We start from the raw sequence: 15208 nt of genomic DNA, 5'->3' as shown, positions 1-15208 counted from the left end.
CCCTTTGCCATCTGTGCACCACGCCGGCACCTTTGCCAGCTTTAGCGTGTGTGCATACCTGTGTGTCCTACTGAGCGAGGAGCCCGAGGGAGCCCGTGCACTCCACGGCTGTTGTTATTACCGTTCCCTCCTCTCGCTGCCTCCCTCCTCCCTGCACCCAGGAGAGGCCTGGGTGGCAAACAAATATAAACAACAGCCATGGCATCCAGCCGTTACTGCCTGACGTGCTCTCAGCTGCAGCGGTGAATGCCACACAATGGGCCGGCAGGTCAGGGCTTGCCCATGAAAAGAGAAACGGGGCTGGGAGAGCGGGGCCAGCAGTGCCCGAACGGACAGGTGCAGCTAGTTCCTCCTGGCGCTGCCTTGGACACTGTGCGGGGCTGGCGGGGGGAGACTGCTGTGAAGTCCAGCCCCCGCCGCCCGCTCCCGCGTGCCCGGGTAGGTGCAGCTGGCAGTTGGCAAACCACAAGCCAGCCCAGGACGGTGGGGAGTGGCGGCCCCGACGGCTGGCTAGGGAAGCGGGGAGAAAAGGGGCTTCTTTGCAAAGGAGAGACAAGCAGAGCACGCTGTGAGATGTGTCTCCAGTGCTTAAGAAAGGGAGGTGGGGAAAGAGGCTTTAACTCTTGTTACTGCTGCCATGCCGCCGTGTCGTATAAAAGCCACTTTGCCCTCCGTCTCCATTTGATTGAAGGGATAAGGTAGATCTATTAAAAGCGCAGTTGAGGGTAGAAAAGCATCTGCTGCGTCTTTCTGAAGAGCTCAAGTGCGAACCCCAAGCAGGCAGAAATCATGCGAGCGGTTTTAAAAACGAAAATCCCAAGGTTTTTATTTTAAATCTTGATTTGAATTCTAGATTTTCAGCCTTCAGGCATCTCTTTTGGCCAGCCTCACTCCCCTCCCAACTTTCCTCTGCCATCACAAGAGCTTAACGCAGACATTTTCAGAAGCAGAAAGCAGGGATGTCTCAGGTCGTGGCCTCACTCCATGACCCGGGCATTGCAAAGAAACATCAGCTCTCACAAGAGTTGGCAGCACTTCGGGATCCCTGTGGACGTGACACCCCACCAAGGTGGCCTCTGTGGAGGCACCTACCACAAGGCCAAGCCAGTGTCCAGGCAGATGTAGCTACACAAGGTACTGAGCAGTGGAGAGTCAGCAGTCAGCCTGGCTTCTGGGGACAGCCAGGTCCCTAACTGCCCAACTCTTGGGGGAGCTTGAATCTGATCCTTAACTTTGCATGTGGCTTCTGTTCTTTATACCAGGGGCATCCTGCGGAGCTGCTCCATGTGGCCTGCAGGGCTACTGGCGTGCCAGGGTGAGGGTAGCACCGGGCAGGTTCATCCAAGACACAGGGGATCCTGTGGACACGGCCCTTGGTAAGGGGCTGAGGGAGGGCTGTGAGCCCACAGTGAGGCAATCCCCACTGCAGTTGCTGCCACCATAGTTGCTATGGCCAGCCTCATGGATCCAACCCCCTAAGAAGTCCCATGGTCTGGGTCCAGTCTGGGGCATGGGGTGAGTTTGACCCTTCTGCTTTATACGGATGCCAATCAACATCAGGGAACTAATCACCTCTGACTTTTGGAAAAGTTAGACCCCCTTCTGACTTGAGGTCCCCTTTAGACTCTTCTGACTAAAACGGATGTATCCTCTTCTTTTACATCACCTGGTGCTTCAGAGGAGGAGCCATGTTCTTCTACCCGGCCGCATGCACGATCCGCAGACGAGCTTGCTGTTCTGAGAGGACTAGTGGTGGCTTCCAAGCCACAAGGACCCAGCCTGGCTGTCAGATCCCAGAGAGCATTTGGAGGGTGGGTAGGTAGAAGATAACTTTCTTCTGCTTGTGAGCATCTCAGCCATGCTCTGGAAGCCATTTGTACACCACAGCCTCCCCACGCTCTTTCTACAGAGTTGCTTTTCAGAGCAGAAGAGTACTCCAGACCCCTTCCCCACAAGAGACGAGGAAAGCGCTCAAGCCCCAGCACTGATTGCTTGTACAGGCCAGCAGGGTGGGATGGGGAGAGGATGTGAAGGAGGGATACGGAGAGGCACTTGGCTGGGATGGTTGACACTTGAGCCGGGGGCTGGACTAGGTGACCCTGCGAGGCCCTTTCCAGCCCTACTTTCCTATGATTGATCAGCCGGGTACCCTGAGAGTTGGCCCGTGGTTTCACACGTGCCAAGTTCGCTGTGTTTGCGGGAGGTAATGGTTTGTTCCAGCAGCTTTCAGCATGAGACACATTAACAGGAAGGAATGTCTAAATATCCAAAGGTCACTAAGCTCCATTACAGGGAACAATTTGTGGTTACTTCAGCCACTAACAACCTACATTAAAGGGGGCTTGGTGGCCCAGGTGAAGGGTCCACAGAGTGGCACAGAGAGGGTGATGTTCTGGCCTCAGTGGAGTCACTAGCCAACATTTAATGGGGCCTGAATTTCACCCGGAGACGTCCGTGCTTAAAAGCTAAAAGCTTCTGTGCTCCAGAGGAAAATCTCAGTCCAGGCCTGTCTGCCACTGCGGACTTACCTTATAACTCTGTCTTCTACTCTGGGAAGCACGCAATTATAGCCTTGAATGTTTTCAAAATGCAGCAGATTTGTGGCAGACTTCTCCTATCTCTAAGGCACCGGGCCCAGCCCCAGCACTGCCTCAAGATTTGAGTCACCAGTCATGGTGGCACAAACACGCTTGCCTGGTGACTGAACTGAACTAGGAACTGGAGCTCTGTCCATGCTAGGAGTCTGATTCTCAGTGGGTGTATCTACATGCGTCTACATGTGCACGTTTACTGCGCAGTAACTGAAGTTACTGGGGCCTTGATCCAGCATGACAGTCGCACCTTAGAAGTTGATTTTCACCCTACAAAGCTCCAAGCAACTGCCTGTTCTCTCCTTACCTGATTAATGGGCCTGATCTAACCACAAAAGTTGCATGGCAGCTTTTCAGCTGATTTAGCTAAATCCATGCCACCCCCCTGGCTGGGCATTCATAACTCAGCGTCTCACTTCATGATCTCCATTTAGCTGAGTCTGGCAGGCATTGCAAACTGAGTTAGCTCAGTACAGTGTTTGCCTGTAGGTCAGGCTGTAGTGTCTGGATCCAGCAGCCACAGGTGAATAGAAAGCAAACTCTAAGCACAGGAGATGTATCAAAGGAGACTGGGAAGAAGGTGGGGAGTACTTAGTGCTGTTCCTTCTTCATGATTTTTGAGGAATCTATGCAGCAACCTGTCCTTGTCTACTACAGAGGTGGAAAGAGAGGCCTGGAAAGGTGAAATGACTTAGTTAAGGTCATGCCATGAGTCAGTGGCAGTGCCCGAGGTAGAACTCCTGACTCAAGGCAGAAATATTTCGACCGGCCCCTTTTGTCACATCAATGATCATAGATCGTAGCGTCAGAAGGGACCACAAAGGATCATCATGTCCGAGCTCCTGCCACTGGCAGGACAGAGAACTGAGGTCAGATGATCCCAGCTAAATGACTGTCAAGCCTCCTCTTGAAGACCTCCAAGTTAGGTGATAGCACCACCTCTCTTGGAGCCCTTTCCAGATTCTGGCCACCCTTACTGTAAAAAACTTCTTCCTAATGCCTAACCTGAATCTACTCTCCACTAGTTTGCACCCATTATTCCTAGTTCCTCTTAGGGGTACTCTGGTAAATAGTGTATCTCCAATTTCCTGTTGTCCTCCCTTGATACACTTATAGGTGGCTACAAGGTCTCCCCTCAGCCGTCTCTTGTGAAGGCTGAAGAGATCCAGATCCCTCAACCTCCCCTCGTAGGGTCTTGCATGGAGGCCGCTAATCATGCGAGTGGCCCTCCTCTGGACCCTCTCCAGATCCTCTGTGTCCATCCTGAAGTGCGGCGCCCAAAACTGGACACAGTACTCCAACTGCAGCCTGACCAATGCTGCATAGAGGGGGAGCATCACCTCCCTCGATCTGTTGGTCGTGCATCTGCTAATGCATGGCAAGGTGCAATTGGCCTTGTGGATGGCCTCGTTACACTGCCGGCTCATGTTCATCTTGGAGTAAACTATGACTCCAAGATCTCTCTCAGCCTCTGAGCTGCTGAGGAGGTCATCCTCCAACTTATAGGTGTGCTGCGGATTCCTCCTCCCTAGATGGAGTACCTTACATTTATCTTTGTTGAATTGCATCCTATTTTGTGCTGCCCATTGATCCAACCTGTCTAGGTCGGCCTGTATGTGCTCCCTGCCTCCGGTGTGTTAACTTTGCCCCATAACTTGGTATCATCTGCGAACTTAGGATGCTCTCCACACCCTCATCCAAATCGCTGATGAAGATATTAAATAACACCGGTCCAAGGACCAAACCCTGTGGGACCCCACTGCCCACCTCCTTCCAGGCCATGAGTGACCCGTCCACCACCACTCTCTGGGTGTGGTCCCTAAGCCACTTGGCCACCCACCTGACTGTACAGCGTCCACTTCGCAGCCTGCTAGTTTCCCTGTGAAAATAGGATGCGAAACTGTGTCGAAGGCCTTCCTAAAATCCAGGGAGATGACATCAGCCTCAGCTCCTGTGTCAAAGTAGTGTATGACCTGGTCATAAAAGGCTATAATGTTTGTCAGGCAGGATCTACCTGTGATGAACCTGTGCTGGTTTCCTTTCAGCATCGTTTCCCCTGCTGTGCTTGTACAAATGCACTCTTTGATGACTTTTTCCAGTATTTTCCCCAGGACAGAAGTAAGACTGACTGATCTAAAGTGACCTGGCTCATCCCTTCTCCCCTTCTTAAAAATAGGCAACACATCGGCTCTTTTCAAGTCCTCAGGGACCTGGCCGGAGCACCATGAGTAGTCGAACAGCCATGCCAGTGGCTCAGCTATGATACTGGCCAATTCCTCCAGCACCCGCGGATGAAGGTCATCCGAACCAGCTGACTTGTACCCATCCAGCCTTTCCAAGTGCTCCTTAACTAAGTCAGCACTAACCTTTGGCAGTCTGGTGCCTTTAGGACCTCTGTCTATGCTCAAGGTGGGGGGATTGTCAGGGTCAGTACTCAGGAATACTGAAGAGAAGAACTCATTGAAGAGCTCTGCCTTTTTCCCTGCACCAACCACCAGCTGTCCTGATTTGTCCTGCAGGGGCCCTGTGTTACTCTGCGCCTTCCTTTTGCTTGCTATGTATCTGTAGAAGGACGTTTTAGTGTCCTTAATTGTTGTAGCCAGCCAAAGCTTCAGTCTTACCTTATCTGATTCCCTGCAACAGCATGCCAGGGAGGTATATCCCTCCTTGGTGGCTGCCCCCCACTTCCACTGCCTATAAACCTCTTTCTTTGCCCCCAGTCTTATCTGGAGTTCCCTGTTCAGCCAAGGGGGGGGGGGTGCTAACCCCTTACCCCATTTCCTGCATAAGGGGATAGGCTCCTTTTGTGCCCCAAGGATCACTCCCTTGAGCAGTTGATTTATGATATGAGTTATGATGTGTTGATTTATCAGCCATCGGGTAGCAGGTGGTGGTGGGCATGTTAGAGGTTAAGCAGGACCTGAGAAATAAAATGGGCTGGTTGCTTTGGACCCCACTTTGTTTAGCAAATTATTTGAAAACTGCAGGTGCTTAGAAAATAAATGCCCTTCTCTACAGCTGTCTGGATTTTGATTGGTCCGATGCAGACATGCGCCTGATCTATAGATATTGGGGTTAGAAAGGTCACTCTGGGGTCTTCACCTCGGAGCATTGCACAGATTTGGACAATGAGAGACATTGTTATTCTGCATTTTGCCGAACACACAATCCAGGAAGCACCATGCACTTCAGCAGCCCTACACCCTGGCCAAATCACCAGGCAACCCTGTTATATCAGACTCTCCACTCTGGGAAATTCCACTACATGTTGGATTGGAGACCTTCAGACCTTTCTTGGCTTGTGCACAAGGGATTTGGGGCTGCTATTAGCATCTCATTCTTCTCTTGCATGCGTTGGCTTCTTGGTGGTCCAAGGCACCCTGGCAGAAATCAGGCTCTGAGGAGAAGAGGGGTTGGATTGTTCTGGCCTCCCAAATCTCTTCCTGCTGATGGGATCCTTCTTTCTGTCTGTGCCCCTGAACCTTGGACGGCAGAGCTGGAGGACTCAGAGTGGCGGGGGGCTGGATACTAAGTAAACATTGCAGAGGGTAGCCTAGTTAATCCTGATCATTCATTTACAAATGGCCATTTAGAGACCAACTATGCAGGCAGTTATCAGAGCAGGGGGAAGGCTTTCTCAGCAGGACCTTAATTCCCTAGGCAAATAAAGCATGGGGGAGGGAGACCACAGTTTGTGCCTGCAGTGAGCTAAAGGTGGTTCATTCTGGGATATCAGCCTGAGGTCTTTCTCAGGGCCAGCCCAGGGCATTTTGTCATAGGAGAGCCGTTGCCCCCTCCCCCCCAAACAGAAGGCCCCCTCCTGCAAGTAATGGAAGATTTACTGTTGACTTTGATAAGAATGGGGCTAGTCCCCTGGCTGAGGGACTTCTGGCTCCACCTCAGCATCCCAGCCAGTCCCTCGGCCAGCATAATTCCTCAGCACCAGGAGTCTAACTGTGGCAGGTCCACCGGGGGACAAACGCAGACTACTGGTGCCAAGTGTTGCTCCCTCTCAAGGGTGGCAGGGGTCAGCCTGTGCTTCTCTGCTGAGGGGCTCTGTCCCCTGTGTTGAACAATGGTGAGGGAGTCATCCTACTGGCAACCCAGGGTACCACACACTGTTCCATCCATGCAGCCTTTGCAAATCTGGGAGACTAATAGCTATTGCATAGCTCAGACCAAATAAAAGCTGCCAGCTAGACCTTAAAGAGAAGCAAAGCCCTACAACTCTGCTCTTCCTATCATTAGGCGCAGCCCCTTTCCTAAGGCAGGCCAACCCAGAAAGCCACCTCCACCTGTCTAAATGGCTTAGTGCTATCATGCAGGTCCCCAGAAGGATGTAGAAGGGGCAGGGGTGCCATTTAACCCAAACCCTCAGATGGACAATGACCTCTCCATTCAATAATAGGTTCATGTTATTGCTACACAATGATACCAGATAAGAATAATGCAAACGATTCTATTATCTACCAGTCCCAGAGCTGTCATCAAAGGGAAGGTATGTCTGGCCAGTAGGTGAGCTTCACTTTGAGGTTATCTCTTGAATGTCAGATGTCAGCAGCCTGGAGGTTGGAGGCTGAGGCCTAACTCCTCCCCCCACCCCAGTGGGGTGGGTGATGCATGCTGGCAGTGTGCCCTCTATCCATGGTGGCCTTGGGTTCCCCTCTTGGGGACACTTTGCTCCTCTAAAATCCCTCCTTTTGTATTTTTTCTCTCCTCGGATGACTCTTCATCTTTGGGCATCACAGACTGGTTTCTCTGTGGTCAGCATCAGGGATCCAGGTTTTCTGTTTCCCACAGAAAAATAGAGTAAAATGCAGATTTCCCCCTTTAATGGAGAAAAATGCGGACTTCTCATTTTAGTGGAGAAACCCATGGATTTTGCAATTTTGCAAAGAGCTCTCTGTAGGCTGGCAGAGTTCCAGTCTGCAAGGGGCTGGGGGCAGCAGAAGGAGGGTGGTCAGGCAGGGGGAACCATGTGCATGTTCCACGTGGCCAGCGGGCAGCCTGGAGAGCAGCTCTTGCAGATAAGTGGGGGGGGAGTGGGGAAGTGAGGCCCCCGTTGGGAGGGAATGAGTCGGGCACAGCTGGGGCTGGAGTTGCTGCCCAGCCAGGTGGTGCACGGGGCTTGGGGAGCAGGACTGAGCCACGGGCACTTCGTCAGGGGGGCAGAGGGGAGGGACTGGTTCCTTGCTACTGCGCAGGGGGCAGAAGGCCCCATGCCCCCCAGATCTGTGTGCAGGGTGGGGCACCCCACTGCCCTCTCCTGGGGCCTCCCCGGCCACACAGGTGTGACCAGGTGTTGAAGGGCAGAGTGGGGCCATACAGGAAGCTGCTTGCCACTGTGAGCTTTGTGCTGCCCTGGTGAGCTGCCCCCTGCCTGTGCATCCACCAGGCTGTGGAGGCCCCAGGGGAGAGCAGCAGGGTGGGGAGCCCAAGCCCACAGTGAGCAGCCTGTGCCCACCCTGCACACAGATCTGAGGGCACAGATCCCCCCTGCCTCCACTGGCAGTGCATGCACCGGCAGGGAGCACCGCCTGCAAGCCCTCAGTAGGCAGAGGGGGGGAGGGAGAGCCAGGCTTTGTTTCACTGCAGCATCCACCACCTCCTGCCAGGGGCAGGGGGCTGGGACCTGGGTCCCTGACCCCATAGGCCTGGCAGCTGGGGGCCCCTCCAGCAGGGCTGGGGGAGCAGGGGCTATGGGGGTAGAAGTGAAGGGCACCAGCAGGGCCAGGGGGCTGTGGGTGGCCTTTCATTTTAATAACAGAGTTTGGGGGTTTTATCAGAGAATTTATGACTGTTTATCAGAGAATTTGCCATTTTTATCAGGGGAACCCAGGAACCCAGGTCATCATACTGTCTACATTCTGTCCTGTCAGTATATTCCCTTGTTTCACAAACCCATCGCATTCACACTTCCTAATTTGGTTCTTTCTGGTGTTCTCCTAATTTGGTTCATCTACCAAAACCAGAAATCCCAAGGGCTCTGCACTCAGGCACTGTGTCCTAGTGCCAATGCTGCTGAGTCCCTTATCTCTGTTACGGACCAGCGTGGTACATGTCTTCCATTCGCCGGCCTGTGTGTCTGCTTGCTACTTGCCTGTCAGACACAGTGGACCTTGGAGGAGACTCGCACAAATAGGCCTTTAGAAATCAATTAACCTTTGCCATTGCCCTGAACCATTATTCTAATGCATATCTACTTTACCTACAAACCAGTTCCCAAAAGCAAACCTCTAAAAACCATTTGCTAGCCATCAAGTGGCAGGGGGCCAAATCCTGACAGGCACTAAGGACTTGCAGTACCTTGCAATATTAGCCTCATCAAGGCCTTTTTCATGGGCCAGAAGTGGTCTGAATAGAAATTCAAGTTCCAACTGAGTTTTTTTTTCCAGGGAGAAGTCCATAATGGACCCTTTCTTCTATTTTGCATCTTCAAATCCATGGGCATCAAAATACACACCTGCTCACACATACACGCAAGTGGGCATGTGCGCTCTCCCTCTGTCACCCTCTCTTATTTTAACCCTGGCAATGAAACCTGTGAACTTCTACAAAGATCTGAGCTCATGATTTTCTGGCTAAAGATTAATCGCTGTTGAAATCTGAATGACCCAACGAAATGGATAATAGACTCTGTGTCTGTGTCGTGAAACAGGGCTATGGGGAGGAGGTGTTTTTGGTGGTATTGGGGAGGGGGGGCGGGTGTTGTTCTCACGCGTTCTATCATTCTAGGGCACCATGAGGTCACATGGGAGGGGGAGGCAGGACCTGGAGAGGGGGAGCTCCCCGTCTGGGATGTCCCTTCAAGCAATAATGAAGGTTTTGTAATTTTATGTTAATCCTGGCTCCTCCGTGCTCTGATCTCGTGCTCTCTCCCACATCAAATGCAAAGCCTTTTGGAGACTTCTTGATACATTAATCTTTTTGCGTTGTGGCTTATTGCAAAACTTGGCATTGCAGGCCATGATCCAATGTCACATGTACCTCAAGAGTCATGCATGTACTCTCTGTGGTCTCAGGGGGGTTACATGACTCTATATACAAGACTTACCCTAATGGCAAGGGTTCTTGGGGCTTATTTTATTTTGCAATAGAGGAAGGACCAATATTAAGCAGGAATCTTTTTGTGGCATTAGAAAGGTCTTTAACCAGAAGGGAGGGGAAGGAAACCATTAGTTTTCTGAGCTGCTGATATTTGGGCTCTGTTTTGTCAGAATTTAGTCAAAGTGATATCCTTTGAGCCCTTGCATACTTGGAAAAGAGTACTCATCCAAGCAGTGGTTGTCTACCTTGTTAGACTCAGGGCACCCCTTGGAAAATGCCCAGCTGTCTTAGCGCTCACTTGCTTTTTGACTACGGAAAAATACTGGAGCAATTTCCCTGTTGCAAAGAATTTGGAAACCCCACAACAGTACAGAATGTTTTGGACCATGTGGACACCTACTTGAAATCTCCGGGTTTCTCATATGAACCACGTGTAGGAGTATGCACACCTAAAAGTGCTAATATTGCCTGGCACCTTGAAGAACCCTTAAAAGGATCTCACAGCAGGGTGCTGCAGCACCCTGGCCAAATACCAGTGGTCCGGTAGCTAAAACCCACGACAAGTAGCCAGAGAGCTGTGGTTTCCATTTCCAATTCTGCCACTGACTCATGATCTCACCCTGGACAAGTCACTTCTCTCCAGACCTCAGTTTCCCCACCTGGAGACCAGAACTGCCTGACCTTACCCATGTGTTGTGAGACTGACTTCGGAAAAGTTTGCCAAGTACCTGTAATGCCCAGGGAAAAAACAAACAAACTACTGCAGTGCTCCAAGCTGTAGCTGCTTCCTCATGCCTAGGATATTTGCTATTTATTTACCCCTTTAAAAGCAGTCTCTGGCTTGCTAGCAGTAAATGCCTTGCACTGCACCATATCTTCACAGCCACTGAGCTCGGGTCTGATGGCTGTGACATTCTGAGGTTAGCATATCTGGCTTTGTTCAGCAACCACTGCAAACAAAATTGTTACCGTTGCACAACAGACACCCCAGGCCAACCACCACTGACGAACAGTTTCCAGTTCAGAGAGGGGTTTTTCCCCCCCATGTTTACTTCCCCTTGTTCCTGAATGTGGCTCCTGCTGCTAGAGTTGAGCAATGAGCACGTACACCTGTCTTGGCACTCCAAAAGCTCTCCTCCTCCCTCCCGACAATCAAGCGCCCTCCGAGTCACTGCAGTATTATTGTTTCACTTAATCAGACTAGTCTGCCCTGACTCCTGCAGTAATGAGGTCTGCATTCCCCCCTTGCCATCACGCTCGTAAGAAGGGGGATTTCTGCACAATGAAGGGAACTGATGACTCAGCCCTCCGCCAAAGCCCCTGCGCTGGCTTCAGTTGACCACGGCTGACTCTTCAGGTCTCCTCTTTTCAGCCTTTCTGAAGAAACGTTCCTCGCAAAGCCATGGCAGCAGGAAAAGCTGTATTCACCTATCAGGCTGGAGCAGATCCCTGAGGAAGTCCTGGCCCACCCTGCATAACTGAGGGATAATTTTTATGGGTACTTACTGACCCACCCCCCAACAACAGCAGTAATTATGGAGAAAAGCCTCAGTGGACGTCATTAGTATGCACAAGAGGGTGGGCACTGAGTCCTGCAAATTATTGGGCCTTATCCACTCTGTGCCACTTGTCTGCTGCCAGTTGGCCGACCAATTCAAAAGTTCCTGGTCATAGGCAGGGGTCTGACTGCAGCCCAATAATCATAGCTCAGTAGGGAACTGAAGTGGGGAATGGGTTTTAACCACACTTCCAAACTGGGATATTACAACCTTGAGGCCCTGCTGTGAGGTCCCCTTTTTGGTGGTCCTTTAGGTAAGAAAAGGCACCTCTGCCCCGTGGTACCCAGTTTTAGGGTTGAGCTGGGAGCGGGAGTATGATTAGTGGGGGTGGGGGGAGTCTGGCAGTTCTGAGGTGCCAAGGAGACCTTTGGAGCCAGCTCATGCTCCTATACATCAAGCAGCTCCTGCAGCTATTCTAATTTATGCTGCAGCAGGCCTGCCCACCAGAGCAAGGCAGAATCTGGGAGGCATGGGCACCTCTGCGCTCAGCTTTCGGAGGGTCATAGCAGAGAGTCTGCTCCTTGGATTCTAGCCAAGGAGTCACAATCAGGGATATGGTTAAAGCATGGGCTGTTTGTGTGTAGGGCACAGCTCTGCAACGCATGTTACCTTGGGTCCTCATACAGTAGTTAGGACTGACCATTACATCCAGAACTAGCATAGTTGCAAATCACACTACAACCATGGCTGGACACTGTGCTGTCTACCATCTCCCCATGCAGTGCTTGTAGACAGCTTCTGTTTCTGTGGACAAAGGACAAAGCTATGACTCAACGGACAGTGCTATAAGAAATTGGGTCATCATGGCTCTTACTCCCAGTGGTTGGTAGTGTGGCTCACATGGCTGATGGGTTGACAGTAACCCTCAAATCTGAATCAGCTCCGGAGCTGTACCCAGAACCAGTTGGCCCCTAGAGTGGACTGGAACGCCCTACAGAATGGACGTTCCCCCTGCCATCTTCAGCTTTCCCGTGGTGGCCTTTGCCACCTGAGTGGTCATATCTGGTACAGCTCGTACGAGGGCTGAGTGCTCAGCCAAGAAAGAGCTAACCGCTCCACCTGGAAAAGCTACCAGCTCCTTCTGGCTTCTAAATAGCCCTGAGGTCTGTGTAGAGAGGCCATTACTGCACATTAATTTGCTGTAGAGGATCAGTAGCTTCTCTGTGACTTTACTGAGAGGTCAACATGGCACAATTGGTTTCCCTGGCTTTTGTCTTCTAGTCCCTTGTGTCTTTTTTTCCTGCAGCGGCATAGGCTCATTGCTGGGCTCATATGCAGGGCACCAAAAGGAATCTGGCCTCTTTTATTTCCTCCTCATTCAAGATGGAGGTAACATATGAGCCTGGCTGTCTTTTCCCACTCCTCTTCAGCTTTGACAGCAGCCTGGGAAGGGACATGGATAAGGCAGCACGGGGGAAGTTTTCACTGTGGCTGTCCCTACCCATTTGGCTTTGCAGATGGAAAAGTTTGGTGTCCAGGCCTGTCAGAAATTCCTAGGAATTTCTTGCTAGGTCTAGGTATCGGGGACACTGGAAGGATCAAAGGCTGTCACTCAGATGAGGACAGGCCTGGTCCCATCCTGGCACAGGTTAAGCAAAGCCTGCCAGACCTAAAGACCTGTCCCACAGATAGAGATGAGACTACTGACAAGCCCACAGTTCAATGTCCTCTGCCTCTGCAATGCCAGGGCAGACTTCTCCTGCCCAAACACACCGGCAGGCCTCAACCTTCATATAGGGAGACTGCTGCTCCAAGGAGTGAAGTCAGCAGTCATGATAAGATGGATAACAGTGATTTCTTTTGTCCTGTGGGCATTTCCTGGGCTACTGAAGAGTCATCAGCGGGTGACTGTTTCCAGCCATTACCAGTGTGGCATGGCTTGAAGCTGGAGACCTGGAGATGAAGGGCTCCAATATCCTAACAGCACATCAGTCAGTGGCAGAGCCACACAATCCCACAGTCTTCTTTTTCATTTACTTTTGAATATAACTATTGGGTTGTTTTGTTTTACTTTAGCAGGCCCTCATTCGGTGACCCTATGCATTTTATCAGCAATCAGTGCTCTGACAGTTTATCTTTCATGCAGTGATATTTGCATTTGGACTGGTGCTGTATGGGTGAACAGTGCCTTACCAGAGATTGATGCTTATCTGTGGTTTCTATTTATAGTACAGACTTGATTATGTGACCAACTGATAATTGGCAGGTGCTTCCTAGACAAGAAGACTGGTCCAGACACTATAAGCCCTGCCCCTTCACAAGACCTTCTGCAACATAAATTCAGTTCCTGGCTCTAGCGAAAACAGTGAGGGGAGGTTGGGTGCAGGGGACAAGGGTTGGTGCCTGAGAAATAGCTTGCGTGGTTCTCTTTCCCCAGCTCCTCCTCTTTCCGTCAGTGGGCCAAGCCATCCCACAGGGGGTAAGCAAAGCCTTTTTGCTGGTCCTTTACACTTCAAGTCCTATCCAGGAGACCCTCACACAAAGCGATGGTGTCAAGGCCAGGGTCAAGGCAGCACCTCTAGCATCCAAACCTCATAGGGGATGAGTGGGACAGCAGGAGGAGCAAACACTCACAGTGATTCCATGCTGCGGAAAGAGGAAAGATTTCCTGAAGCTCTGGTTAGTGACCCTCTCAACTATGTGACCCCTTAAACAAGCCTGCAAGCTAAGACAGAAAAAAAACACTATTTATGCAGCCAGATCAGCAATACAGCAAAAACACAGCAGCAATTTGGAGGGAAAGAAACAATTCCAATATTGCTGTGGTTCCGCTTATGCCTCAGATCTCATTAAGATAAAGTGTGTCGCTGCCACAGCAATAGGATACAGGATGCAGGCACCAGATCAGCAGAGAAAGAAGGTGCCTTGAAGAAGTTTCTATCTATATATGTCAAACAGACCTCTGCAGCCCTGCCACCTCAGTTGAGCCTGAGAAATAAATATGTTAACGCAGTCACCAGCCAGCAATTTTGCATGCAGAAAACAGTTATATGCCCCCCCATTCAAAGAGGCAGTTGCACAAACACAGCTGTTTGCCACATGATAAGGCTTTCTGCAATAGAAACTGAAGTTACTGAACAAAGACTAATTTCAGCTCCCACCAAGCTATGGGGAGAGAGAATAATCAATGTGTGCCAAAGGGAAGACAAGTGAGAGGGGGCTTCTCCCTTCTCGCTCAAAGTCTCCAGGGGGGCTTGACCAATAGCAAGTAAAATCTAGCCACCCAGAGTAAGGGGATGGGGCCTCAGCCAAGGGCAGCACCCCAGAAATTGCAACAATCCTGACTGCTGTGAGCAGCACAAGGAGCTGCAAGAAGAGTCAGTGCCAGGTGCAGTGCAATTAAAATCCTGTCCCTAACTGCCAGCAGGGGACAGAAGATGGATGCACCGAGGGGCATGGTGCTTTTTCTCCTCGAGAGGCTATGCAGGACGGATCTGGAGCAGGGTTAACTGGATAAGGATTCCTGGTTTCTGGCCTCATAGCTATAACTGCCTTGTTAAGGGACACTGGGCACACCCCTTTGCTTTCGTTTCTCCCTCAGCAAAATAAGGCTGATCATTCCTACCCCGCAGGGCAGCTCAGAGATGCCATTAGTTACCGGGAAAGCCTGTTGACAGGTCAGATACTTTGAAAGGGCAAAATCCAGTTGCTTTCATTTTATGACCAGTGTGTCGCCTCAGTCAGCTCTGGCCCCATTGTGCTTGGTGCTGCCTACGTACCAAATGACTGGTGCTCTGATTTATTAACAAGCATCACCTCAAGCTTCCTTCTTCTCATGCCTATGCTGCTCCTTACTGTAGTGCTGGATCCCAGCTGCAAAGAGCCAGCAAGGGAAATTCCCTCCTCCTCTCTTTATGCCAGGTTTTTAGGCACAAGCAGTATACTCCCATGTAAGAGGTCCATTTCCCCCTTCCTTCTTGGCTTTTTGACTTAATCACATGCAAATCTATTTAAATTCCTTGGGGGAAAAAATCTGCAGCATCCTTATAGGCTCAGCACTGGCTAGCACTA

The sequence above is a fragment of the Crocodylus porosus genome, unplaced genomic scaffold (assembly GCF_001723895.1).
Source record: "Crocodylus porosus isolate Cpor-Errol unplaced genomic scaffold, CroPor_comp1, whole genome shotgun sequence".
NCBI classification, from domain to species: Eukaryota; Metazoa; Chordata; order Crocodylia; family Crocodylidae; genus Crocodylus; species Crocodylus porosus.
This window is presented reverse-complemented; position numbering follows the sequence as displayed.